Raw genomic sequence first — 27,667 nt, 5'->3', positions numbered from 1 at the left:
CGGGTACAGAAAATCCAACCCTTTCCCATTTAACTTCCATGAAGTTCTGTAAAAAATCTGTCTGAAATTTGGTGGGGAATAGGGATCATCTTATTATGTGAAAATAGTCTTCTTTGTTTGTCCTTGCTACCAGAGAGCTCTTTGAAATGGAAGCAAATACTTTATCAGCCTGAAACAGCCATGAAAACTCACGGGGCTGTTTAAACTAGGATTTTCCAGAGGATAGTTATGTAAACTGGATTGTTGTTTTTTTTTTCGGTGAGAAAGTAAAAGTGGTAATTGTCCACATTCCAACAATTTTCAACACATAAACTATGGAACTGTCAACCCAGCTGCTAGCAATTTGGGTAGCAGATAATAATCACGCTACATGCAAAGCAGTGTTCTTCTGTCAGGCATTCGGCTGCGGCCCATGCTGTAAGGGATCTGAGACATTTAAAGGAATGGTTGGTTTAGTTTCAGTAACCTTGGAAGAGGGGAAAATATAGGCCTGCTCTGGCCACATTAACAATCTCATTCCTCCAGCAATGCAGATAATTTATCAAGAGGAAACCAAGCAATGCATAAGCAGTTTAAAACCAGCCTATTTGGTGTACATACTGTCAATGTTAAACCCAGCAGGTCAGTCTGGAACCAATATTTGCATTTTTTTAAAAAAAAAATTTCCTATCAGGACTTGTAGGTACAGTAGCGAGCTCTTTAACACTGAGAGACACGTTTACAAAACCCAAGAGTAAACAGAATAATAGCAGCATGTATCACAGCCAAGCTCTCGAAAGAAGCTATGGCAAAAATCTCAATGTCTTTACCACATGCAGACACAGGCAGCAACTGCAGCGTCCTCCTGCATGATTTACGTCCCATTCTCAGTCTCGCCGCATGCTCCTTGGTCACCTCGCGAACAGCTGGCGGAGATATTTGATTGGTTGTCAGGCGGGTTTCATAAACTGTGTTTTACGTCCTTCTATTCTTGCTCGAATGATCTTGTTTCACTTTGGGTCACGTGGCTCCTTCGCCAGTGCCCTCACACAAACGAAGCCGTGGCAGCGATTTCAGGAAACTGTCATATTTGTTCAGAACAAGAAACTTGTAATAATATTGATGGAGTGACGACATGGAGAGTCATAGTCAAGTCAAACATCTGACAGTAACTTCTTGTGAGATTTGGACATAAATTTGCCTTGAATGCTGTCACTTGGCTTGTCTGTGTGAGCTGACCAGTGGTTGTTCCGTAGCAGCCCGAGAGAGAGACGTCGGAGGAATAATCGATCTGGATCTAGTCCCCCTGTGCTGCGAGGCTGCCCGACAGGTGCTGCTTCAGTTAGAGGGGTTAGGTGATCCGTGTCCTCAGATTTCTTCCCTCTTGGAATGATAGATAAGTGGAACAGTCTTTCTCGGCCTCCTGTGGGCAACGTGAAGGTAGTTAGGTTTATCGCCAGTGTTTCTTGTAAAAAAAAAATAAATAAAAAAAATCCATAAAAGCATCTTCACCACCCATTCAACACGATCAAACAAAAGTGAAAACGTGAAAATAAAAACGAAACTAAATTAATGTTTGATTGAGGAAGAAAACTAGGTACAGCATATAAATATTGTACATAGTGTTGATATACGCATAAGTGTTCCACTGACCCCCCAGGTGTCAACAGAGGTGTGTTACTACTGGATATCAGCTCTGAACTATTATATCTTTGCATCAAAAACACATCTTAATAAAGGCACTAACATCAGAATAATCGCAAACTCTCAGATTACACAGTAGTTTTACAAAGCTTGAAACAGCGACGCTAGCAGAAAAACCATTGTTAAAAGTGTAAAACACGGTCTGGCTCGTGGAATTTACTAAATTGAGCAGAGGGATTGAACGTGGAGACAGTTGCGGCGCGGTGAGGGTGCTGGAGGGTTATGTGCAGATGAGGTTGCAGGCTGGGTAAAGGCAGGTCAGACACACATGCTTTGTGTCCCCCAGGGAGTCATGCAAAACGAGACAGGAGCGCTGCAGCTCCTGGGCGCCACGCAGATGAGCTTATGAAACGCTATGCTGTCCTCCTAGATGGGTTTGCGGTGTGGAGGGTGTGAGGAGAGTGCATCCCTGCTATCAATCACCCAGGCTGGAGCTGGGAACCAATGCTCCCAGTTCAGCCATCGGGAGGGAGACATGGGGCCAAGGCTACATTAAAGGCATTGGGTGTCCCGTCCCTCAGCATGAGAGGGTTGGGATGAAGTCAAAGGAAAGCGGCTGAGGGGATAACAACCAGGAGGTGTGGTGCCGAGTAACCGGAGAGGTGTAGTTGAACGTGGAGACAAAGTGAGGAGTCCAGACAGGGGCAGGGTAGGGACACTTTTGTAGGACGGCCCGTGAAACCTGAAGACACATGCAAAGACAGAATACTGACATGGTCAGAACACCGGATTACAGCCCAGACGTCAGTCCGTGAACTCATCACCTTTGGGTCACGTGTTGTGTAACTCGGACAAGAGGGCTTTCTTGAGTTTGTCAGCCTTTGCTCCGAGTCAGGAGTCACTCAGGACCTCGTTATGCACGCTGAGCTGCAGCGTGATCACACATGGCAACTGCTGCAGATCCAGGGTGAAAGAGTCTGCCAGCGCACAGCCTCACGCTCAGGGTATCTGGTGTTGACAGATGGGCAGCAGACACACCAGGTACCAGTCAGGGCCCTTCGAGAGGCAGCTCTGGAAAATCATTCACCTATCGTTGCAAGGAGTGAGATTCTGTATGTCGGCAATTTTCTTTAATCTCACTTATGTCACAGGAAATAAGAATAGTGCAAATTAAATTATTTTTGACAATATTCCTGAAAAACCATAATGAAAAAAATCAAACCAAATGTAATTGTTTCAAATAGTGTATGTTTGAATATTTGGAACTATTATCCCTATTAATAATCTTAGTGAATGAAAAAAGAGGTGAATATAGCAGGAAGGTTATGGGTTCGATTCCAACACTGAGAAACTCTATAGGGAGTTTGCATGTTTTCCCCTTTCCTATGTGGGTTTTCTCCAGGTAATTCTGGTTTCCTCCCACAAACCAAAAACATTGAACGTACACATTTGCAGACTCTAAATTACCACTAGGTGTGAATGATGCGTGTGTCCTGTCAGGGACTGGTGGAGGAAACCTTCAAGTAACTTGGATGACTACAACACACCCAGATAAAGAACCCAATAATATTAGGTGATAAAAATAACCCTAAACAGTTGGATAAAAACAAACAGATTAACCAGCCCTTTGTTAACAGCCCAGCTCTGACACTGATTAAAGGGGCACCTGTAACACAAGTCTGCAACAAACTGCTGGATCAGTATGTTACATTTCTAATAAGCATCACCAAACAGGGAGGGGGGCTGGGGGGGCTGTAGGTGGAAAAGAATGGCTACTGTATGGGAATGTAATGAGAGCCAGCTGTGGCTGGCCATAGGCTCTGTGTTGTCAGCATGCTGGAGGAGTTTGCCTTTATGAATGACATACAGAACAGTGAATTAGAATAACCATTTTACTAATATTATCATTATATTGCGCTTGCATTTATATGATAATCTTGAAAGCTAATTACATGAAATATAACTCGAGTCAGTTTTCTTATCTCAAGCTTCTAAACTAATGATTTTGGTGGACATCCTCCAAAAAGCAGCAGGTTCAGATGCAGCTACATCATAATTCTGGATAATGAGGTGGAATTTAACAGTTCTAAACCTGTCTTATAAGAATTTCACTGTCCTCTGCTTAATCATTTAAGCCAGGAGGGGCTGAACTAAATAGTGCAGTGCTGCATCACAGTGCCTCATGCACATGCATGAAACTGTGCATACAAAAATAAAAAAAGGGGGGGTGGAAAAAAAAAAGTTCTGTCTGAGCAATCGTGATAAACACTACATCATTTTTATTAACAGTACTAAATCAGACTGTGCTGCAGAGGGGACCTACAATACTCCTGAGAAGCTCCCAGAATGACTCCACCCGGGTGGACACAGCATTGCACATTTTGAGCATGTAATGTGAGGTGTGGGAATATTAAAGACAGAAATCTTTTCTCCCATTTTTTTCCCCCTTGCTTAACACATTCATGTTTGGAATTCTCTGTTAGCAGCCAAACATTTTTCTCTCCTTCATTTTCATAAAAGTTAGCACATATTTTTTTTTATTACAGTGTTAAAATTTGACAAACAAGAACAGATTGAAATTATCACTCTTCCGTCTTGGACCCCCACATCTCTGCTCAGCATCCCCAGCTGTGGACCTCCCCTGCTCTCTGTGTGGGCCGGGGCTGGGCCCGGGACCGGGGTGACTGGGGAGTAAAGTGGTAAATTCACATGCATGCCCTTGTAGCGCTTTGCTTGCTGCTCTCATGGAACTCCATTTGCCCCTGCTTTTCTAATTACCACTGTAAGCACATGCACTCTACTTGAGCCACAATTTGCTGATAAGTTGCTTTTCTACAACACAGACCACTACCAGTCATTAGAAACATGATCTCCTACGTTGTGCCAACCCCCGGAGCCTGTGAAAACACTGAACTAACTGCAGGATACTTGGCCATGATTGCCTTAATGCTGCTCTTCAAGTCCGATCCATTGGGGTTTATATTGCTATTAATCTGAACATTGTTTGTCTTCGTTTGACCGAATTTACCACATGCATATTTGGTGGAAAAAGAACTACATGAAAGGAAAAAGAGGCAAGTGTTTTGTCTCTGGTGCCTGCGATATGATATAATATAATAGATGACAAACTTCTAAATATCAATTTAAAACTTGTTTGGAGATAGCTGGATTGAAATGTTGACAAAAGGGACCAAGAATAGAGCCCTGAGTTACCCCAAAGGCAGAATTTGTGGAACTTGTGTGTTGAAATTTGATCAGCCACAACCAGAGAATAGTCCTTTTACCTGTAAGCAGATTTTGCATTTACAACCATTTTCCAGGGCATCTGCTCTGATTTCAGCCAAATTTAAGACCCAGATGCAGTCTGGTGAAAATGATTTTAAAAGTTGTGAACAAACTGTCATCCGAGTCATCAGAAAACAGATTAGAGTTCACTGGCAAAAACGGAACTTTATTTTGTAAGAATAGACATTTCTTACAATTCAAATAAGAAATATTTTAAAAGAAGCAATGTGTTTGGAGAGGGAAAGATTGTAAGAACGGGTGTGGCAGTGACCTATGTGTAAGGCCTCTAGGCCGAGGGATGCTGAATACTCTTCACCCGGGCAAAGGTTCACTCCGATCATCTGGGCCAATCTGTTCCAGACGTGGTAAATGACACATTATTGGATCCAGACCTGACAAGGGCTCTGTGTATATTACATTACCAGACACCAGGCTCACTTAAGCTTCATTACCTACATCTCTCCTCCCACCAAGAGAGAGAAAAAAGAGCGAGAATCTTACCCACAGCCTCTCACTGAAGGTGTTTCTCATTCCAGGCTGGGCAGATACTCGGTAGTGTCTCTCCCAGTTTTCTGTCCTCCTCTCTTTTTCTCTTCTTTCCTCTCGCTGCTCTCTGCTCTGGGAACCTGTTAAATATAACAACACCGGAGTCCACCCTGGAACACACAAGACGATTCTGCCCGCAGGGATTCTGAGGGAGATATTAGAAACACACCGGTGAGGTCACCCCACCCTCCTCTCTTCCCACACTAATGGAACGGTCTGGGTTGATTTGAGAAGTATGGAGTTGTGTGAGACGGTCCAACACAGAAATGATCCCACTGGCTTGCAAGCAGCTTATTGAAGCTACGGTTAGCTTTTTAAAACAAAAATCATTATTGGTGCTGGTATATGTAGTGAACTAGGGGTTTCTAAAAACCATGAGGATATTTGTGAATAAACATAGGGGAACTGTTCAGGGTGAAAATATCTTTATATGTGACTGTTAATGGTAAATACATTGATGTTGGGTGAATTGGAGATTGATTAGAAGATTAGAGATAATATATTACAGCTGTGTGACATCTCCGGCCACTAGGGGCGCCAATATGTCAAGTGTTCCTCTGGGTCATATTAGATGGTTTGAAAATACGATTTGGTGGTACGATTGTCCCTCTATAAACAAATGCATTATCTGTGTGCGGCAGCAAGAAATTCCATGTATTTAACAAAGATTTAACCTTCACGTCAGCTCAAATCAGCGGACTGCTTCTTCATGATAAATATAGGATATTTTTACACATAATAGGGCATCAACAAATGAGTTGGTTCAAATGTTAAGGACATACAGCAACAGCATACAACAAATTTCAGACAAGGGCATCCCACTCAAATTTTAGTTGGGAGGGGGGGGGGGCTTTTAAAACTGCCAACAGGTGTTTGTCTTTAAAGGACTGAAGAAGTGTGTGTATACCCATAAGTGCTTTTATACTGCTCAGGAATACATTCCTCAGGCTCAGATTCCTTATTTAACATAGAATTTGGCTACGTTAAAATATGGGCATCAGGCTGCAATTTAAGGGAGTAATCCCAGGCTGAGGTGAGTTGTAATAAAAGTACTTAGCGGTGTAAGGCCACACCCGTCGCCTCAGTGTGTCTACTGATGTCAAACATTCAGATTTACAGCTGATAGTGTTGCTCTCTGTAACGCATGGATCACCACACCCCGTTGACCCCCGAACCCCAGAGATCCTAATCACACAACAATCAGACTTATTTTCCTGGCCGCGAGGTTCACCTTCCACCATTTGCCTGTTGCATCCTCTGCCGGGGTGGAAGGACATGGGATGCTGTGAGACCAGACGGGTAAAGATATATGTGCCTCCTGGAATGATAACTGAAATCTGCACTCACCAGCGACAGCTAAGATATATGTGCTGCGAGGATCAGGGTTACAGTAAGAGGCCTGCAGCTGTAGCTTCCTCAGTAGCCTGAGAGGAGTTGAGAAACCACATTATATACGGCGCGCCATATGTAACATAAAATAATAACAGCTGTGCCATGCTTGTAGAACCATAGAGGAGATTATCTTTTATGTCTTTTGTGCTTAGACCTCTTTACATTTCTTTTTATGCCACGAATGTGTTTAAGGCAAACGGATATAAAAGAATTAAGTACATTGTGATATTTATTTCTTGCCAGTTGCTCAGTTATTACACTGAAAAAGGCTTATTGGGAGTATATTTTAACTATCTATCATTCATCACTGTCTGTATGACATCAACCTTTTTCTGCTGTTTTTTTTTCTCCCTTTCATCGCTTTGCTCTAGTTTGTTTAAACTCGTGTTCCATTGGTTGCAGGGGTCACGTTGATGCCAACGATTGTGAAGTACACGGATGCAATTATAATTATTGAGGAAAGAAATCTGGCAAGTTGGAACTCTCTGCTCGCTCTCCTAAAATTTAGCACTCTCGTTCAATTACTTTATACATTTAATTCACAGTGAAATAACTGCTTCATCAAAAATGACGCTTATTTAACAGCTCAATACCCAAACTTTAAGGTTAAAGCAATGTTAAATAAATTTAATTCTGTTACCTTTTATATTGTTTTCTGGTGTTGTACTGTACATATGGGAGTGTGTGTGTGTGCGTGTACAGGCGGGTGTGAGGTTAGATGGTCATGGAAGGCAGCTCCAGCTACACTGTTCCAGCTCATTAGCTGTGATTAATCGGTATGTGAGTGTTCCCATGGTCCCCTCTGCCTGCTGGAGAGAGAGAGAGCTCACCTTGGAGGGCACACAGTCTGGACAACACTCCCAACACTCTGCCCTACAGACTCTAGACATTATACTGTACATGCAGGTTCAACTTGCACACTTCTATAGTAGCGTCCATCTGTAGGCCGACCAAACTAAAGAAAATCCCAGAATTGTAAGTTCAGTAAAAGCTTTATGCAGACTCCTCAAAATAGAGCTTATTTAGCATGTTTTGGGATTTACAGGTTGAATACAACATGCTGATTAATTTGTTAGGAAAATATGTATAAAGCAGTTAAAAATATTAGAATATGTCTGAATCATATGTGAAGCATTTCTATTTTTTTTTAAAAAGATTTATTTCTTATGAAGCATTTAAAAAACTGTTCAAAGTGCTCATTAATATCTCCTAAAAGACTAATTTAAGGTCACAGAGGAAAGAGTTGCTATTATTACACTGATCACGTGAAAAATGATGCGTTATATTAGAGTGAATTAATGCATGGTTCATTTTCGACCCCACATTTCAGCTTCTCTGCTGAAACGAGAAGAAATTCAGGTCCGCACACAAATATACATCGATGTAGGTCCGCTAAATTAAGACATAATAAATTCAGTGGCCCTTTTGTTTTTTTCACATGCTGCACATTTATGCTCTCTAATCCAGCGATATAAGAACCATCTGTGTAAATCCTGTTCACAAAGGATGGATGAGCTGCAGCGTGAGGAGCACCGTATCTGCTGCGTTATGAGGCTGCAGCCACAGGATCAAGACTTTTACTGTGCTGCTCATGCTTCTCCAAATAAATAAGCCTACACACACACACACACACACACACACACACACACACACACACACACACACAGAAACTCAGGGGGAGTTTAGTGCTTTTATTCTGGTTTTGTAGCTTTCTGGCACAGATGTTCAAACTTTATTTTCTGTCATAATCCAGCTAAACAAATGTAAAACATGCTAATAATTCAAAATATCTTTCTAAGAAGACAATGTGAACAACAACAATGGTTAACAAGCTGGTTGCAGGTGAAAAAATGATTTTCCGTCTCAGGTTTAAGTGTGTTAAACCTGAACTTGTTGCTAACCACACGTGTCAAGAGTGGACCACGCTGAACCCTGCTTCACTTTCATTTATATCCACCATCCTGAGATAATTCAGACACAAATATGCTTCAAGCTGCAGAGGTTTCTTAATTTCCTGTGTGGGCCACACACAGCTATCCAGTTCTGTTGGCTCTGTGCTTAAGAAACTCAGACAGAATATCCACTACCATCATTTTGAATGCTGAAATAGATTTCCATCTTAAAATGGGAGTAAAATAATTAAGAAGGTTCCAAAAGTTTTAACAAAACCTAAATGAATTAAAAGCATGTCAACAATATGATCTAATTAATGTTATTGCAACAGTTCAGCAGATTTTTATTGTTGGCTTCATCAGTACGAAGACAGATGTTAAAAGAAACTTTATATTTTTTTTAAAAGTTGAAAGCTGTGATACGTTATGAGCTTCACCATCTTGCTGGGCAGATCTGCCAAATAAATGCAAGGAGCCTGCTGGGAGGAGAAAGCAGAATGACAGGAGAAAGGCCAAGACCCAGGAATTAAACAGAGCCGCCCGCTCTGCACCGACAGAATCACAGCGGCCAAACAGAGCGCTCATTGTCTGAGGCAGACACCCCTGAGTTCTGTCTGTCGCCCCTACTCCCACCTGATCCACCGTCCTCCCTTTATCCAAAACTATGAACTACGCATTTTATTGTTGGTGACCCCTGGAAGGCAAAACGGTGACCACTTTAAAGAAAAGCTCCGCTGTGACGGCATTCGCCCCTTAAAGTGCACAAACACTCATCTGAAAATGACCTCTGAATATATTAGATACATAAAGATCCTGAAAATGAGACCACACAAACACGCGGAATCACACAGAGGCCCCAGGAGTCAAGAGGCAGCCAGTGACAGATAAATAACTCAGGAGTGGAAATGCATGATTGATGTGGGACTTTTCATTTCCACACCTTTAAAAGGTCTCTTTTAGCTCCGGCAGCAAACAGGCCGAGCGCTCTTTGCAGTTCAAAGCTTGGCTCAGATCCGGCCTTCCTGGTCAGGCTCCCGGGGACAAGAGTCGCTTTATGCAGTTGACGGGGGCCGCGGCGCTGCTGGTTGAGGCTCCACACCTGTGTTTGCTCCTTTCCCCAATAGCCGAGAGCTGCATGTGCTATTTTGAGCTTAGAGCACAAAGTGTCTCACTCAGGAGAAAGCGAGGTGAAGGATCTCGGCCCTGGGTTTGATGTGGCTGGAAGTCCTGGAAACCTCTGGATCAGGGTGCAGATGTGCTGAGAACCTATGACGTTATAGGAGAAACCTATGAAATCCAAGACCCGGCTCAGTGTTTTCGAGTGGCTAAACAGGGAAATTGCACAAATTCATTAAAACTAGTGTTGTGCACCGACCTATCACGGTTCCTTCAGAGGTATTGCATGTGATTTGATATTATTGGAAGGTTCAGGGAGCTGACTCTGTTAGGACAGACCAAATGAAAATGAGCCGCTCTGTTATTGAGCGAAGGGAGGTCAGTCCAAGTGCAAAGAGAACTCCGAGTCAAAACAAACACTCTTGCTGGTTTCTGATGGGATGGCACCGTCACTTTTTCCCACATTTCTACCGACAGCTCTGTCCACAATCACACAAACCAGGTGGTCATTATGGCATTACGACAAACTTTCCAGATTTAATTCAATTTTCACCCAAAAGACAAAAAAAAACCCCTTCACATTCTTGCCATTGGAATGATGCATCTTATATTTTATACATGTTGACTGATAGATTTGGAGCTGTGTTCCACGATGGCTCCGCTCTGCCAGCCCATAATGACCTGAATCGGGAGGTTTGAAACTGTCAAAACACGTCAGTTGTCAAGTAACCTTGTCCTAGTTAAAGCCTAAAACAGGAGAGACACTGTTACCAATGGACCCGTTTTTCATCTAAACTCGTAACTGGCAGTCCCAGTTTGTAGTTTATTACCCGGAGACAGGAATTTTGACAAATCATTCAGCTCAGCAAACTCAGTCGTGGCATAGTTCAGCAATTAGGCTCCTTTCTAAAGAAGGTCTCCTCCTTTGGACCAGCCATGCTAGATTTATGTGCACGTTTGTGCTCGCAGACAGGTTCAAAGCCCTGCGCAGGGGAGCGGGAGGATGACACATGGAGGATTTCATAAATAAGGTGGAACACACGCGTAAATCTGAATGCTGGTCTTCTAGGGAGAGGGAGGTGGACAGCAGGGGGTGAGAGAGGTGGAGTGTGGAGTGAAGGCGTAGCAAAATAATCAGCCTGAGATGAGGGTCAACAGGTCTCAACTCATCTGTGGGACTGACGAGGTACAGGAGGGGAGAAGAGGCCAGGACGACGGGGATTTTTCAGTCTGATAGCAAATAACAGTGTTTGTGAATACTGAAGCTTCTCAGGGAGGCGAGAATGTTCAATAAAGCAGCTCACATGTTAAATTTTTACTTCCAGTGAGCCAAGACTGAACCCTCTGTCAATATTTAGCTTCCTTTTAATGGGGTGATTTTTTGCTACTGTCTGTCCACGATGGCCAATGAGTAGCTGCAAAATCAGTGTCCCAGTGTACCTGAGGACAGCTCTTGGTGGCCCATTATTTCCTTCTTGTTCAGAGATTCATAAAGGCAAAGCCTTTTTTTTACATGCCAAACATTTCTTTGCTTTAGCTCTCCGTATGGGATGTTTTGTGTGAAAGGTTTCCATGTTATTTTATCTGATTTTCAACAACAGAAATAGACTCTTGTGGCTCTGTTGCAGCTTGCAGATCAGTTGAAAGTTCCAGAGGCAGAATAGGTCAGAGTTCCTCCCAAACTATGTTTTCTACAATCCTTTAAATTTGGTGCTGTGTTTCACTTTTTTGTTTCAGTCCAAATAAATCTGAACTGTGGTCAAAAAGTTTTGTCATTACGCTCCACTTTCTCTATTACTTCCAGATCCAAATTTAATAATGCTCCATTTGATGTAATTATTTTGAAAAATAAAGGGATTTTTTTCGGATAATGTTTGCTCAGGCTCACAGATGTAAAACTGGATCTGGTTGTACTTTCGGTGTTGACTGCCAAAATAAAAGAAAGATGGTAAGCTTGTGTATGCGTGTCAGTATTTGGTTATTAACATGTTGTGTTTTGTGAATTTGAAACCTCTGACGCTGTTTAACTACCACGCCTACATTTTAATTCTTTGAGGCCCAAGTTAATGTAAAAGCTTCTGGTTACACAATCAGTGAGAACGAGCATCTGTTTTTTTCTTACTCTCAGCAGGCAACACCTAAAGCTGTCCATCGTCAGCATGCGTGCGTGTGTGTGTGTGTGTGTGTGTGTGTGTGTGTTAATACAGTCTTTTAGCCTGTTTGACCTTCCACTTAAAGCAAACGTTGAGCTCAAATGCTATTAGCTATTCTTTTTTTTTTTTTTTATTTAGCTTTGATTTTCACTTCAGGGCAGTGATGCACCATGGATGCTAAATATTTTATCAAGACAATTATTTGCGACCAGGCAACAAATTAGTTTGATTGCTTTATCACTTATATTTTTGAGGCATGACTGGACAGGACTGGCACCCTCAAGAGCCTCCTACAGCTTTGTAGGCAGTGTGGAAACCATGGGAGTCAGCGTCAACCATCATTTGGTTGTCAGGGAGAGTAAAAAAATAAATGGGAACTGAAGTGCTGAGACTGGCCTGACCTCGCGGATGATTGCCGCTTAAATGGCTGGGACTGAAATTGGGCATTTTACACCCTGGCAGCTGCCCAAAGTGCAATTTGTCCCAGCCTTAACGACAACATAGCCCGAATAGCATGTCACATCAAATAACCGAGGAACTGTCACGTCCCACCTCACGTGGATCTGCGATTAGAAAAATAGAGTTAATCAGAAAATTCCATCGGATCAGCTGTGATTAGCCTGAGCAAAACACACCAAAGCATAATTATGCAGCCAACTTGGGTTTTATGTAATATTCCTTATGTGAAATTATTTTCTGGCACATGGATTTACAGTGAGCAAAATCTATAGATGGAATATGAAGCTTAGAAACTTTAGTTTCTGCGGTACGAAGCATAGCTGTGGTATTATTTCAGGGCTTTACTGTGTAAATTAACAGAGGTAAAACTTTCAGGTCGGTACAGGAAGCAGTGGTAAACTATGGGGATTTTACCAGGTGACAAGCAGATAATAACAGTCTTTAACTCGATTTTCGGAATGTAATTACCTGATAATTAGACAGAACTATGAGAGTGCTTTTACATTCTTAGTTTGAGCCTTTGATGCACTGGTTCTGACTATGCTATTGGCCAAAAACTTACAGAAGAGATCTAGTATTCCACTGCCAAAATGCTAAACTACATGACACATAAATTCTGATATATCTATTTTTGAAAATCTGCAGACACCCATAAATTGCATTTGGAGCTGTGAGTATACAGAAACACTGTATGAGGTCCTCCCCCCTGTTATTCTTTTGGTTTACAGTCGTAATCTGGAGGTACACCTCAGCAGCATCTGCTTGGGACTGACAGGCTTAAGAGTCTGAGCAGGGATCACTTCTAATGGAATCCAATCCCTAGCTGTCTATTTGAGAGTGCTGGAACTAATCGATAAGAGAGGGGGGCATCTGTGAAAGAGATGTCCGGACAGGCATCGTTGACTGCACTGGAGCCAGCAGGGCTACTGTCTCATGGCCCAGCTCTGGCATTACAGCCCTGCATTACCACATGACACGCTAGACAAGCTGGCTTTGATGCAAAATATGCAAAGATGTGAACCGATGAAACTGGCACATTCATCTCCTGCCTTCTAATTTTGTCATCCGTGGCGTCTCGGGCGTTATCGCTTCTCCCCTTCAATCTTTAATCCCCAGTCCATGTCCTCCTTTGCATATTTTATATCGGTTCTGTGTTAAGTCCTTCCCCTCAGAACTCAATCCCCAGTCTGGCCCTCTGCTTGAGCCCCTCAGCTGCTGGTCTGCTCTCACACTAACCCCCTTGTTTATATCAGGGACGCAATTAAGTCGAAGCCAAGTAGAGGAGTCCCAGAGAGAGCGGCAAGAGTGCAAACTTGTGAGTCAAATTTCAACTTCTACACTCATATACTCCTCCCTCCCCTGTTCCACTCATTTTCTCTCCTGTCTCCTCTCTGACGCTTTTGAAATGAAAAAAAAAAGTCTGTCTCCATGGAAACCAGAGCAGATACAACATTGTTCAATTACTGGCCAGCAAAGCTTGTTTGAAGTGTTTCCGTATAACTGGAAAAGGTCCACTGGCATGTTGCTTCGGATACGTTGATGGCTGAAGCAAGACATTACCTCATCTGTTTTTTTGATGGAATTTCAAACACAGAACATTTATTTATTCATGCAGCTCGTGCACCCATGTATTGATTATATGACATGATTGATGAATTTGTTTCTGTTTGAGCATTTCTTTTATTTTTGGCTTCTACGCCATTTCTTTTTGAGGGCGATTTCTGGCTTCTTGGAGGAGCTGAGGTTCAAGTGCTGAGGTTCACCTTCTCCACATGTGTGGTCTGTTGGCCCAGGGGACCCATCCAAGAACCTCAGACACACGTGTGCAGGCAGAAGCGGTAGTGTAACGCCGAGTAGATGAACAGTGTCCTCACTGGCCGCTGGGCACGCTCCACCTCCAAACAATGCCAAGCTAACTGCTTTGCAGTCGTGCATGCAAGTATGCAGGGCAGGCATGTTCTCGGGCCAGGCACTGCAGCGACACCGCCACATACGCAGCGTTGGTCTCCTTATGACAAATCAGAGGAAAACATTTGGGATGGGCATTTTTCCAGCTTCTTTGAGCTGTTTGAAGAAAGTTTCTTGTGTATGTTGTTGTTCAGGTTGCTCTGCATGTGTGAAATGTGAAAGGTAGACCTTCAATAATGATCTCAAGCACCCTCCTGCTTCCTGAAATGCTGCTCCCTTGATTAGCTTGAGTTGTATTTTCACTGCCTCATCCCTCATCAGTCCATATCCCCCGCACGTGCGAAACCAACGGCACGCCTTGTTTGAAAACACTGGTTCCTCGTCGGGTTCAAGCATCTTGATGGCCCGAATCCAACATTCCAGTCCAGCAGCGCAAGTGTGCCTCACTTTCTCGGGGGAGATGCAGGCGAAAACTCCAGGGATAGGTGCAGTGTTGATGGACAGGGGGATAAACAGAGGGATTGTCCCTGACCTCCCAACACCAGACCTGAGGAAGACGAATAGCCCCCCAATGGGCCCTGAGCAGATAAAATACACCCTACCGTCTTCAACACCAGGTGTGACAGTCATCAGGGGTGGCCTATCAGCAGGAGGCACAGAAAAGGGGAGGTAAGGGCGAGGGGGCACATTAGGAACATATCAGCAATTACTCTTAAGGTTTATTTTTCTTCCTGCTTTAACGCCTGGATACCAAGTTACATTCATCCTGCTGTTGATTGTATCTCACGGCCTAAGTGATTATCATCATTTGTCGATTATCTGATAACAGTCAAACATGTTAATGTTATGTTATATTTAACTTAAAGCCCTGCAGCTTGTTTATCTCACTGATGTATTTTTTTAGAATCCCGTGGCCTTGACTTATCAGGCACGAGTGCTTATCTGTGAAGTTCAGTTGCATCTTCGCTATGAGCTGCAAATCAAGCCCATTATGTAATGGAATTCACAGGGTCGGAGACATTTTTGTCTTTTTCCAGACCCATTAAGCACCGTGGCTATATCATATCTGAAATACAGCGACTGGCGTCAGTCTGTTTAAGCCATGATCTGTGGCCCCACGTCTTCAAACTCACCTCAGGAAAGATGTGAAGGATGAAACTACAGTAGGAAACGTGTTTTAGGTGCAAACATCCAACAGGCCAGACAAATAAATGAATATATATGTAGGTTGACTTGTGGAATGGACATTTTGCAGATGTGACCACAAATATTACTGGTGAATAACATGACCGATTTTCTTCTGAGCCAGAACAAACAAAATGTGGTGAAAGAAGAGCCTTTGCGAAGTGTCAAATGGGTCTGCAAAGTCGAAGGAACGTTGGGTGCAAGAGGAGCTTGTGTGAAAAAAGGAAGCCCAGACCTCTAATTTCCTGTGTGAGCATTTGCTGTAGAAGGGGAAGGCCAAACCTCTCTGCGGCTATCAGAAATCAGACCAATAGTCCCCTAAGCCACCCCTGCCCTCGCCATACCCTCTCCCACACCGTCCCCTCCTCCTACTTTCCTGTCAGTTTGAGGCCCAGGGCCACTGTGAGTTAACCTCGCTCAGCCGTGACCAGAAAACAGAGTGATATCTTACTCATCTAATCCCCCTCTCAGTCATCATGCAATAAAGTATGCCTCGCAACCCTTGACCCCGCAAGTCAGAGCAACCCCTCCATGCTCCAGTAACACCGCCCTGCCAGCCCCCACCGAGGGACACATAAAGAAGAGAAAGGTCGGGACAGTTTGGCAGCAGAATTACACGGCCTCATAAGCATTGTCACAGTCAAGTTGGAATAAGTTTGAAGTTCAGGCTTCACACTGTGGAGCGAAAACTTAATGTTAAAACATAAATGTATGAGGGCAAAATGTGCAATAATACAACAATCATTTGAACAGAAGTTCGTTAAGACAAAAAAAAACAAAACAGGAATCAACTATTTGTTGTGGGATCCTGACCTGGGCTCCCTCAAAACCCGAACCTTAATGTGCGTCTGCTCCGAGATGTGAGAGCCTGTTAAGTGTTCTACCTGCACATCCCCAAACACCGTCTATGTGGAAAATGGAGGAAAGCTTTTTCCATCACCCACAATGCCTGAGAATGACCTCCTTCCTCTTTAGTTTTACTTCCCCTTGACTAATTCGCAACTTTGCTCCTGTTGCCGTGCAGACAAAAGTAGAAGGACAAAAGTTTGTCATGTCTTTTCCAGACCTTTAATTTTATTAACTAATTTTTCAAAAGAAGTAAAGTTCATGAATTTATCTTGATCGTCACCTCATTTCATTCACACATCTGGGAGTTGATTGCTTTAATCCACATAAATGAGTTTTACACTCATATTTAAGACATTTTCTTATGTAACAGTTTATCTGTCGTTGTTGGCTTTTGTTGTTTGTTTGCATTTTAGCAATTTATACAAGACCAAGAATGTGAGAAGTTACACGTTTGTAAAAACTGTGACCTTTGTTTCATGCACAATAACAGGCGTGTGTGTCATGCATGTATATGTTGCATGTAAGCATGCAGACAGGGGTGTGTAGGGTGGGGGGGGTCTGCTCCGAGGGGTTCAGGGCTCCCTGTTCCTGCACATCTGGGCTTTATATCAAGCCTTTAATTAATCCTGAGTGAAGGCCAGGCAGTGACAGGCTGACTGGGCCGGCTCCAGGCCAGGACAGGGCCTGATTTATTACAACCGAGCTGCAACCAGCATTGATTTATTTTAGGCGCAGGAAAGGAGAGAGTTGAGGGGTTGTGTTTAAGGGGAGACGGACACAGAAACAGCACTATTACACTGGGGAGGCAGATACGGAGTGACCCAGAAAGGTGTAACACTGGGAGTGAAAACAAAGGGGAGGAGCTGACGCCGTTTAAAAGCGGTATCTGCATATGTTGAGCAGTCGAGCAGCAGCTAAAGAGAAAGGAAGCGATATCAGATGGAGGAAGAGGCAGAGACTATGAGAGTTGAAAACTCGTTTCCATCAGGTGGGTTATGTTCCCTCCCAGGCATGTGCTGTCAGTCAGAGTGACTCCTCTCGCCTTATCTCCCCTCACAGGGGGACTGTAAATCCTCCCCTGCTCATTTGACTTAATCACAACAGTCATCTGAACTCAGCAGAAGACAGGAAAGAGTATCCCTCCTCCCTCCTCTCCTCCCCGCTGGACGACGGGAGGAAAACTTAAAAAAAGATGCTCCTTTTGTTATCTGACACAAGCATCAAGTAGCCACAAATGTCCGCTGGGAGGTGGAATGTGTAAGATATGTTTCATATGTTTGTCTCTGTGGTGTGTTTTTTTATATAAAAGTATCAGTACTGTGGTTATGGGATGTCCTCTTAAGATGAGTTGACTGCACCATTTTGATGTAAGAGGTGTGTTGTGCTATTAAAATGTTCTACATGCCGGTGACTCATTTTTTAAAGTTTGAATTCATTCAAGCAACTGAAACACAAACTTAATTCAGTAATTTTGTTACTAAGAAAGATCTAAGAAAGCTTATGAAAGAACCTGAAGCTTATTGAAGTTAACACGTTCGATAACCTAATCAAATTAAATACTTATGACTACAATAAAGAAAAGCAATAAAATGTCATTACAATTTCATTCAAATTTACTGAGAATAAAAGAAATAAATGTAAATTCCCCAAAGTTATGAATGATGCTATTAATATCATTTTATCTGCTGCCCTTGAGGATGTGTTCTACATTTATGCAGTTTTCATATTTTTATTGAATCAAAATAATGGGGCCTGTTTTCAAAGACAGGGGATGGGGGGGGGGGGGGCTGAGCTGTTAGTCCTGCTACCTGACAAACGCCACTTCCTGCTCGTTCTGTGTGATTCCGGCTCAGTAATGATGGAACCAGAGAAACTGGCAAAACGTCGCTAGAAACTCTTCCAGTTTCTGCTGTGATGCCACCCTACAGTGATAATGTCTGTAGGCGTCTGAGGGGGGGTCGGTCCAGTGGCCAAAACCCGAGGTGCAGCATTATAAATTTAGTCTGAAAGCCAGCAGGGCTCATGTTGTCCCAAATCCCCCCCCCCCCAACATTTCACGGTTGCCAGAGAGGAACCGGAGCAACAGAGTCGGAGCTCTTGCCAAGAGGGGAATGAACCTGAGCTGTTTGTGAGGTCGAGGTTGGGGCTTTTGAGTACCACAGACTCTTACCCCCCTCACCCCCCCATCCGCTTCCCTCAGATCGACTAGAGACGGCTACTTTCAGTGCACCCGCGGGAAATGGGGAATTCGTCCTACCACCCACTAAAATATATATATTTTGAGCAAGCCTTCCTTTCTTAGACGTGAACTTTAATCTCAGATATGACGAAGAATGTGCCTCGTGAATAGAGGGAGCAGTTTTTAAACTCTCCCGGTTTAGAATGTTGGAGGCTGTGACTGTGACAGGAGCCGGTCCAAGTGCTGGCAGCAAACCCAGACATAAATGATCTTTTGGGGGAATTTTAATGGAACTTTCTGTTTTTTTTCTCTTTTTTCGAAACACTTGATAAAATTTATCACGACACCATGACGATAACGGAGCAAATATTTTCAGACCATTTGGACATGCAAACCAAACATTAGTCCAACAACCTTAAAACTGGCTCTTCATTAATCCTTTTATTGAAATCACACAATGGACAAATACATATTAATCCTTGAGTTTTCGTGTCAACCTTTGGAGTTTAATCCTTATTAAAGGATATTGTTTGGTTGTCTTGTTTAACCACTAGATTAATTTATCACTAAACTGTATTATTGCAAGGTTCAGGAATCCTGCACCGTGTTCTGTTCACATGGAGGAAGATAAAAACAAGAAGAATGTAACTTTGCACAACCTGCACTGGTCGATCTCTGGACCGTGAGATTTGAAGGCGCATGGAGAGACTATGAGAATTCAAATTAAGCTTTTTATACTTATATCTTTCCCCAAGGAGCTAAACAAAGAGCCATTTTCCTGCTTGGCTCTTGTTCTGGGTCTCAGTAGAAACTGTGATAAATTAGCTGCTTATACTCCATATCTATACCCAAGACTTCAGCAGGATAGTTCATACAGGCTTGGTTGTCTATAGGTTTGGTTTTGTGCTGCAGAGACTGCAGAAAACAATTGCCCTGTGAACATTTCCAGCGTTCCTTGTGTTTGCTAACGTTCGGGGGGGAAAACGTCGGTTAAAAAGTCATTTTCTTTATCATTTTAATCTGTCTGACATTCCTCCGCAGCATATTTGGCCTGCTCACTTCTGCCTCACTGAGATCAGATTTCTGTTTGGGTCATTTTTACATGCTTGAGGAATCGTGTAATTTACTTTTAGGAAGCATATACACCTCATTATACCCCTGAATCTCAAATTCGGCAAAGTGCATCGGGGAGTTTTCAGACCTCATTTGTGGTGTAAACATGTCTTTACTTATCCAGATTAACTCCCCGGATCAGATTACCTTTTCCTCCCTGTCATCCCTCAGCAGCGCAGTTCCAGAAACCCACACTGGTATTCTGAAGCACCTGGCGGCCCAGTGATGTTTTCCTCTTAATTAGATGTGTTTTAAGTCATTACAATCTATTTCATTCTGTGCTCGTGTTACAGCCGTTAAGCATTCTGCTGTGTGTGTTACTGTAAAGTGGGTCGGTTGCCTTGCTGGACGTCTGCTGAGAGCCCAAGGCCACAAACAGCGAGAGCCGTCCATCAGTGGCGGTTATTAGGAGAGACCACCGGTGAACCGGGGCCATTTGGTGGGCCTAATAACAACATGACTGGAAGAGCTGAAGGACAGGAAGCCCAACGAGACAGGCCAGTGCTGAGGAAAGCAAATTTGAGTGTATTTAACCTATAAAAACAAACAAACAACGACAAGTCTTATTTCAGCCTGAACCCCTTCCATCACTCCTTCCAGGTTCCATACAATGTTATCCTTGCTCAGAATGGACAATTATGGGGGCGAAACTGTGTGAACATTATACTGATGAATCAACGCCATAAAGAAAATGTTATTTTATCTGAGCCTACATCAGTAATTCAGGTGTTAGATTCAACCGAGATGGACAGAACACAGTTTTAACTGTCCACCAACATGGGAGGTGCTTATGAAGCAACATCATCAAATATATCTCAAATTTTATTAAACTGTTTTATTGTTTCTTCTCCCGTCTGAGTACGTGCATAGAGAGGCAGCGGGGAACCAATGAGGAGCTGTCGATGAGATATTTTAAGTGACCTATGGTCTGAATTGCAACAAACGGTGATTAAAAACCTCAAAATCTGAAAGAAGTTAAGGAAATGGAGTATGGAGAGTTCAGTTTAGGGGATTTCATACATTAAAAACCTTTTTAAAAAGCTGCTTTTCTGCCCTTTTCTAACCACTAGAAATACAATTAAAGGAACTTTCTCCCAGAGGGTTATTTTAGGATCAACTGGCAATAGCACGTCTTGTTTTTGATGGCAAACGCGGTGATGTTTTACATAGTGTGTGATGCTAGCTGCTAATAGCGCTTCGTTCCTGGGTGGACACTCCTATGCTGTAGGTTATTATCTGCCAAAGTGGCTGGACTTCAGTCCAGCTGTTGCTTTTCTTAAATCTGGGTCTTTGTGCTTGAAGATATATTGTCAAACCATTTTCAAAAACAGAGAGATATCAGGAGGCCACATACTGTATCACCAGGGTCGCTCTGGCCACCTGCTGGTCATCACAGTAAACGTGTAAGTGAATTTGTTGGGCAGCTACACGGCTTCTCTGCTGCATTCTGAAAGCAATGATCTATTTGATAAAATGGCCGGAGATTCCCCTCCACATGACAAAACATATCATTTCGTTTGAACTTTTGGTCCTGTGTTCAGCAGAGCTATCTGGAACAAAAGTGGGTGTTTTGGCCATGATGAATTCTGGGAAATTTTGGAGTTGTTGTCCGAGGGTCTCAGCAGCTCTGTACTCCTGCTTGGCAGAGCTTCATAAGAGGACTCACGCAGCTCAAATATTTCAGCTTCAAATGAACAAGAAAAACACGGTCCCGCTGGGTGGTTAAAAGTGGGTGTGCACGCTGGATGCGTGCGTGTGCGACCTGTTGTGTTTGTCTATTGCTTCTAACTGTTGTGATTCAGGTCACCAGATCAAAATTTCACTCTGTCTTCCAAACGATTTATCTATCTTACTCTGATTATTTTCGCGATTAAATGAACCAAAACACACTCTCTCTCTTCGAACCCCCGCTCCCCAAAACATTCAAAAGGAATGAAATCTTGGAAAACACACAGCAGCTATTCCCGGGAGCTATCATGAGAGGAACTCAGCGGCCAATCATGAGAATTCAACAATGGCGTTCCCGCTTCCATGATCCATGTCCAACTGCACAAAACATACTTGCAGAGGGTCAGCATCAGCCGATGGGCTGTCGGCCAACGAAAATCTGATGGAATTTAACGTTATCAACGGAAAATGTACAAAGCTATACAAATGGATTTGTGAGGCGGTGGCTGGCTGGCGAGTAAATCACAGGCTATATCGCTGCAGGCCTGGAAGACCACCCTGGCTCTCAAGCTCCTAAAGCCTAGCCTCCGGCCAGAAAACAACAAGCAGCTCAGTTGCTGAACTCCCGTATTCCTTCATTCAAAATGTCCCTAACCCAGAAAAACAAGCAGCCCTCTCTGTGCCGCGCTAACACCAGCAAACCAAAATGAAGGTTCTCAGCCATATTTCTTCTGTTCGGTTCCCTATAAAGTCTCAATTTGGAGCCAAACTCATCCCCTAATAAATAATATAGTAAACGATACAAGTTGTAGTCCGACACATTTTGTATTAGGGGGATTTTATATGAACAACAGTCACCTCGTAAAGGTTTTAGCGTTAAAAAATGACCTGCAAATTCTAATATTTTGAATTTGAGTGTGTAGTTAAACCTATTGAGACATTTTAAAAAGAACTTACACATCAGTTGCACAAAGTTTGCCTTTTTCATTGTTTTTGATATATATATATATGCATACGATTTATTAATGCGTGACATATATGATTAAATATTCTAGACTTCCAGGGATCATAATAGCAATAATAAAATATTATATAATAACAAAATGTCGCTCCTGCTGCACAGGCCATGATAGGGTGTCCTTTAAGTGTCTGAAGCTGTGATTGAATGCCCCAGCCCCTCGCTGACCCACCTCAACTGGGTAAAACTGGTAAACAGGCCTAGTGCGAGAAGATGAAGTCATTTCCGGGTCTGGGCTGTGAAGCAACAGTGTGGCACTGTACCTCCCCGGCATTTCTGGAGACAATGATGTCATAAGTGTTACCTCAGCCCAACAGGCTGTAAAGTACCACCGGGGCCAGGGGCAGGTGACTTTTTGCCCCAGCTGGGCTGTAAGAATATCACGACTTTTCATAACTGCCCTCCCTACAGACCCGTTTCTCCGATTGGGACAATTAAATGCTCACATTTAGAGCCGTGCTCTTTCCACGTTACAAATCCAGTGAGCTGTCACACGTTCTGTTTTTCAGCGCAAATTTCAGCTCGTAAATATAATAAGGAGAGGAAAAAATCTCATCTCATTTGGAAAATAAAATGTCTGCCCGCTGTTGGATTTTCGGAACTGCACGACCTAATAAAAATAAAGGGAAATAACTTATTATGTACATTAACTTACTGAAAACACAACAAAAAGGAGAAAATACAAATGTAATGTAGAGGCAATTAGACATTAAGGATTAGCATGATTCTATAAATACTTCATCAATAAATTAAAGTGTTATTAAGTAGATAAGGTTAACCAAATAGTCATAATTTGATCATTTCTGTCAGGGATTGTGTTACCAGCCGTGCTCTTGACATTATTTACAGCGGCTCCACCGTGATCACAGGGTGCACGGTGCTTTTAATAAGTGGTTTTTGCTTTCCATATCTGCTCGTTATCCTCTTCAGAAAGGTCCATCACACCTCTAAATGGGCGTTGGACGCTCACTGAAGGAGGACCTGGAAACCCAGACGGGCTGTGGCACCTATGAGAGGAGCAAGAGCGCTATTAGATGAGACAGACCAGGAAATCATATTTCACAGGTAAAAGGACGTCCATGGGATGGGAATGGGGGGGTTGTGAGAGGTCCCAGGCCCCTTTCCACTCATGGTTGAGAGGAGATACCACAGGGGCAGGGAGGCTGTTATTCTCATGGCTGTCTGGTTCATCAGCAGATTCTTATCATGCCATTTTAGCTGCAGTTAAAATATACAGACGCCCACGGAAAAGCGCTGCGAGTGTGACCAGTCGTGTCCCTCAGGTCACCTTCGTTCAGCTGCTTTACACTTATCGGCAGCTTTCTGCTCTCAGACCCGTCTCACATCACCGTCATCATACGACGCACGTAACGGTGCATTTTCACAACACCGAGGATGAAACCCGATCAGCTCCCGAGCTTAATTTCCATAAATCTGCGGTGGGCTGTAGAATTAGAGGTTAGATGTGGGATCGCTGGAGCGCTGAGCTCCACCGTGAGTCTAACCTCCAACAATGAGGAGTTTTATTTACACCAGCAGCATTTGTTCTGTTTTAGGATTCCAAAATAAAGAGTTTGGGGACCCTCCCTCATCTATACTTTAATTTACTGCCGTGGAAATCTGCCATTATCCTGTGTGAAGGGCGGGGAGTTGCGATGTGGGGTTGGGGTGGGGGCTCCCTTTAATTGAGTGTGGATGAGATGTGTGACCATCCTCCCTGCTGCCCTCAGAGGAATGAGGAGGGGCCTGCAAATTAATCAGTTACATCTCGCTGGACAGTGAGGCAGAGTGTGTGTGTGCGTGTGTGTGCGTGTATGTGTGTGTGTGTGTGTGTGTGTGTGCGTGTGTGTGTGTGTGTGTGTGTGTGTGTGTGTACGCGCGCGTTAAAATAATTCATTTACATTTAAAGATTATCATGTTTTAAATGACTGCTTTGGTAGCCAAGTCAATGACAACCTAAAAAGATTCTGAAACCGAAATCTAATTTCAAATGGGTCCGTTTATGAAGTGGCTTTATTTTAAAGCATGTTTTCCAACTTCCTTGGGTTTTCTATTCACTGTTGCGGTGTGCTGCAGGATTTCAGCAGGATGACGATCCCGCCGTGCCGTACCCCACTCTGTCGGGTCCTTCTCCCACTTTTTCCCTCCATCCTGCCCCCTCTGTCCGTACAGGAATGCAGATGTAACCAATAAAGGAGGCAAGAAGAGGAGGGAGAGCTTAAGATGCTCCTTGTAATAAGCAAAGCTGTAAAACTGTGTCAGAAATATGCCGCCCCCTCGTCCTTCTCTGCCCCCCTTTATTCTTTATGGGTCTGTAACTGCATTTGTTACTCATTTGATGGGCTGGAGGAGACGTCCTGAACCTGGTGTACAAGATATTATTCTTTGCTCGCCCCCACGGCCCTCGGCCCTCCCAAAATAACAGCCTGAAGCCTACTGTTTAAAGTCTCTCACCAGGGGGAGTGAGGAGGAGGCTAGAGAGAGGGCTGAGGGCAGGGGAGTGTGGAGAGGAGCAGAGAGGCTGAAAGATGTCTCCATTGCTCTCCTCTGAGGAGATCAAAGTGGACTCCTCCATCAAACCTGTGGCACCATAATGGTTTGGCGGAGTCAGAGCGAGAGCCCTCACTGCTCAAGATGTTGTAACATGGATGATTAGTGACAGCGTCATACTTTGAACATTCGGCGTACAAAGGCAGATTCCAGCTGAGAGAAAGGCTTTAAACTTTCCCCCCTTTTAAGTCGGGGAGGGGGGGGTTGCAGCGGCTGGACAGAGAGAGGGGGTGACAGTATGAGGGCTCCTAAACCACCAGAGAACACTGTAGGACTGAGACGTACAAAGATATCACATTCATTTTCTTCCTTTTAATGGGCACCGCGGGAATACAGAACAACAAACAGAGTGTGGGAGGTGGCGAGCATGCCTGTCATAATTTCTCTCGTTAGAAAAGGGAAGGCAGACATATTTTAACTGCCGTAATGACAAATTCGTCCAGGAATTCAAGGTATCACCCGCATAGGCACGTTTGTGTTTGGTATTAGCACTGATTATGTAGCCTGTAATGAGTTTTTCAGCAAGTAATAAAGTCGCATTAATGTTAATAAGACGATAACGTCTTGAAAAAAATCTAATGCTACTGCAAACCTACACACACCTACTGTTTACTCAGAGAACTTTTGAGAACTGCTCTTATCAAAACTGATATGTTTTAATAAGGTCTGACTGGTGCCTCAGCCGTGACTTTGTGCAGAATCAAATCTCTATATTTTCAAAGTGGTGGCAGCTTTCTCATTGATCGCTCACAACGGCCTTATTTAGCAGGAAACCCTGCGGAGTTCCATCTAGTTTGTTGCAGAGAGTCTGGTTTTCACTTCAGATTTTCTCTGTGGCCATAGTAATTTGTATGAATTGAGCTCAATTTGCTCTGTCAAATTTGATGTGGAAGCCTTTACTCCCTCCTCACTGTCCGTGCGTGTTTCACTCAGCAGACCCCCTGGCTTTGCTCACTCTATCGCTGGCAGTCAGTCATCGGGGATTCGCAGCCTACTGACAGCATAAGTACTCATAGAAGCCGAGCAATAAATACTCCGGTTTCCAGAGCGAGAGTGTGGAGGGTCACATCCACTTTTTATTAAAGTTGCTAATGTTCATGATATTATCCAACCAATGACACCAAAATTACTAACTGGTGTGTTTGCATGGATGAAGTGTGTGCCTGTTCCGCTCCTCTTTCTGCCTCTGGTGCCTCTTTCTTATCTCCCCTCTCCCCTATTGGTAGAAATTAAAGATGGAAGAAGAGTTTAACACCCCCGCTACTCAAAAGTGGAGACACTGGGACTTTAGCATGTTCTGTTGCCATTGTGAGTTGGTTACAAGTTCTGATTATATGGATTTATTCCATCCAATAACTAATTTAAACTAAAACAAAGGCCCACATACAGCAGTGTGATCAGAATGAAGTGCTTCAAGAGAAAGTTTCATTCACAGGTTTTAATAGTGACTTTAGTTCTGGCCTGTTTCAGGGAGGCGGGGCCTATTGCTTTGCTGCACCTACCCATTAGTGGGTTATTAAAATGTCTAAACCACACGATTTGATATTTGTGATATCTTTCATCTTTACCACAACTCTATGATCGGGACTCCTGGGGTAATTTATGTCCCAGTCTGCTGGTGTTGTAAATACACAAACCTCTGATGAAAGATGTCTAAAACCATACGATAATACTACATGTCAACAAGTTGTGTTTAAAGCAGACATTTTTTTTTTTTTAATTGCTTTAGAACTTTGGTGTGAAATACCTGTCTGATGCCGGTGCATGACGGCTCACTGAGGTCAATGCAAGGTTTAATATAATCCACTTATCTCAAGAGGGTTTAGTCCGCCTCACCTGCTCCTCTTCCAAGAACAGGAAAGACCGAGAGGGGAAGTGCTCACCTGGCCCACGGCCACCGAAACAGGATGAACGGCTGCACGAAGGGCACCAGAGCGATTATCACACACTGCATCGCCTCCCAGGTGGAGGTGTTTTGATGGTCGCTCTGTGGTTGCAAAGCACAAAGACGGATGTTGTGAAATTGCTTTCCTCCTTAGTGCACAAGATGGCTGGAAAGCCTGTTGTGCACGCGCATGTGTGTGTTCAAACCATCTGCAGGAACAGAATTAGAGTGTTTGAAGCCATTTACACTTTTCATTGGGTCTAAAAATGTTCCAGATGTTCCCTGTCAGAAATAAACAGGTTTAAAATAAGACGAGACGTGCACCTTTTATGGCTCAGAATAGATTTTGTCTCTTTCTGTGTGACTTTCATGTTGGAGGAAGTGCAAAACAATCATATTGTTGCATTGTTACATTTCCTCCTCTCACTGTGAAAGCCCAACATTGATCTTTATGAGGTCAGACAAAGTCCGTTAGACCCCCTGTAGTTTCTGTTAATGCCTCCTGTAAAAATAAAGAAAAACTTGTCCTACAGAGGTCTAAATATAAACTCACATATAAACGACTCCTTTCATCAATTTAACAATACAGAATTTGTCATCATAAAAAGGCCAAAGACATAGTTTTAATTTATTATGTGGTTTTAATTGTGCAATCTAAATGTACTGTAAATCAGCTTTTTAACATTTTTCTAACATTTGTTACAATCAAGACCATTTCTGTGCACTTTCTTTTAACTGAACCAATGTTGAGGACATCACTTGTCCAAATGTACTAAAAAAAACATATAAATATTAATATTGTTTTACATGTTTACAATAATTAACCTTTTGGCAACAGCTCCAATC

General features: G+C 43.2%; 1 long non-coding RNA gene across 1 annotated transcript; it reads right to left on the bottom strand.

Moving 5' to 3' along the window:
* Positions 1 to 1,463: 1,463 nt before the first annotated feature.
* LOC130539246 (uncharacterized) lies at positions 1,464 to 6,078 on the bottom strand. Its single transcript, XR_008954068.1, has 3 exons — positions 5,410 to 6,078; positions 2,448 to 2,710; positions 1,464 to 2,365 (listed from the first exon to the last, which is right to left on the bottom strand). It is a non-coding gene; the product is annotated as an uncharacterized LOC130539246 (long non-coding RNA).
* Between the last annotated feature and the right edge of the window lie 21,589 nt (positions 6,079 to 27,667).

Source organism: Takifugu flavidus, chromosome 15 (assembly GCF_003711565.1).
Source record: "Takifugu flavidus isolate HTHZ2018 chromosome 15, ASM371156v2, whole genome shotgun sequence".
Taxonomy (NCBI): Eukaryota; Metazoa; Chordata; class Actinopteri; order Tetraodontiformes; family Tetraodontidae; genus Takifugu; species Takifugu flavidus.
The sequence above is the reverse complement of the archived record's forward strand: the minus strand, read 5'-3'. Positions and strand labels throughout refer to the sequence as shown.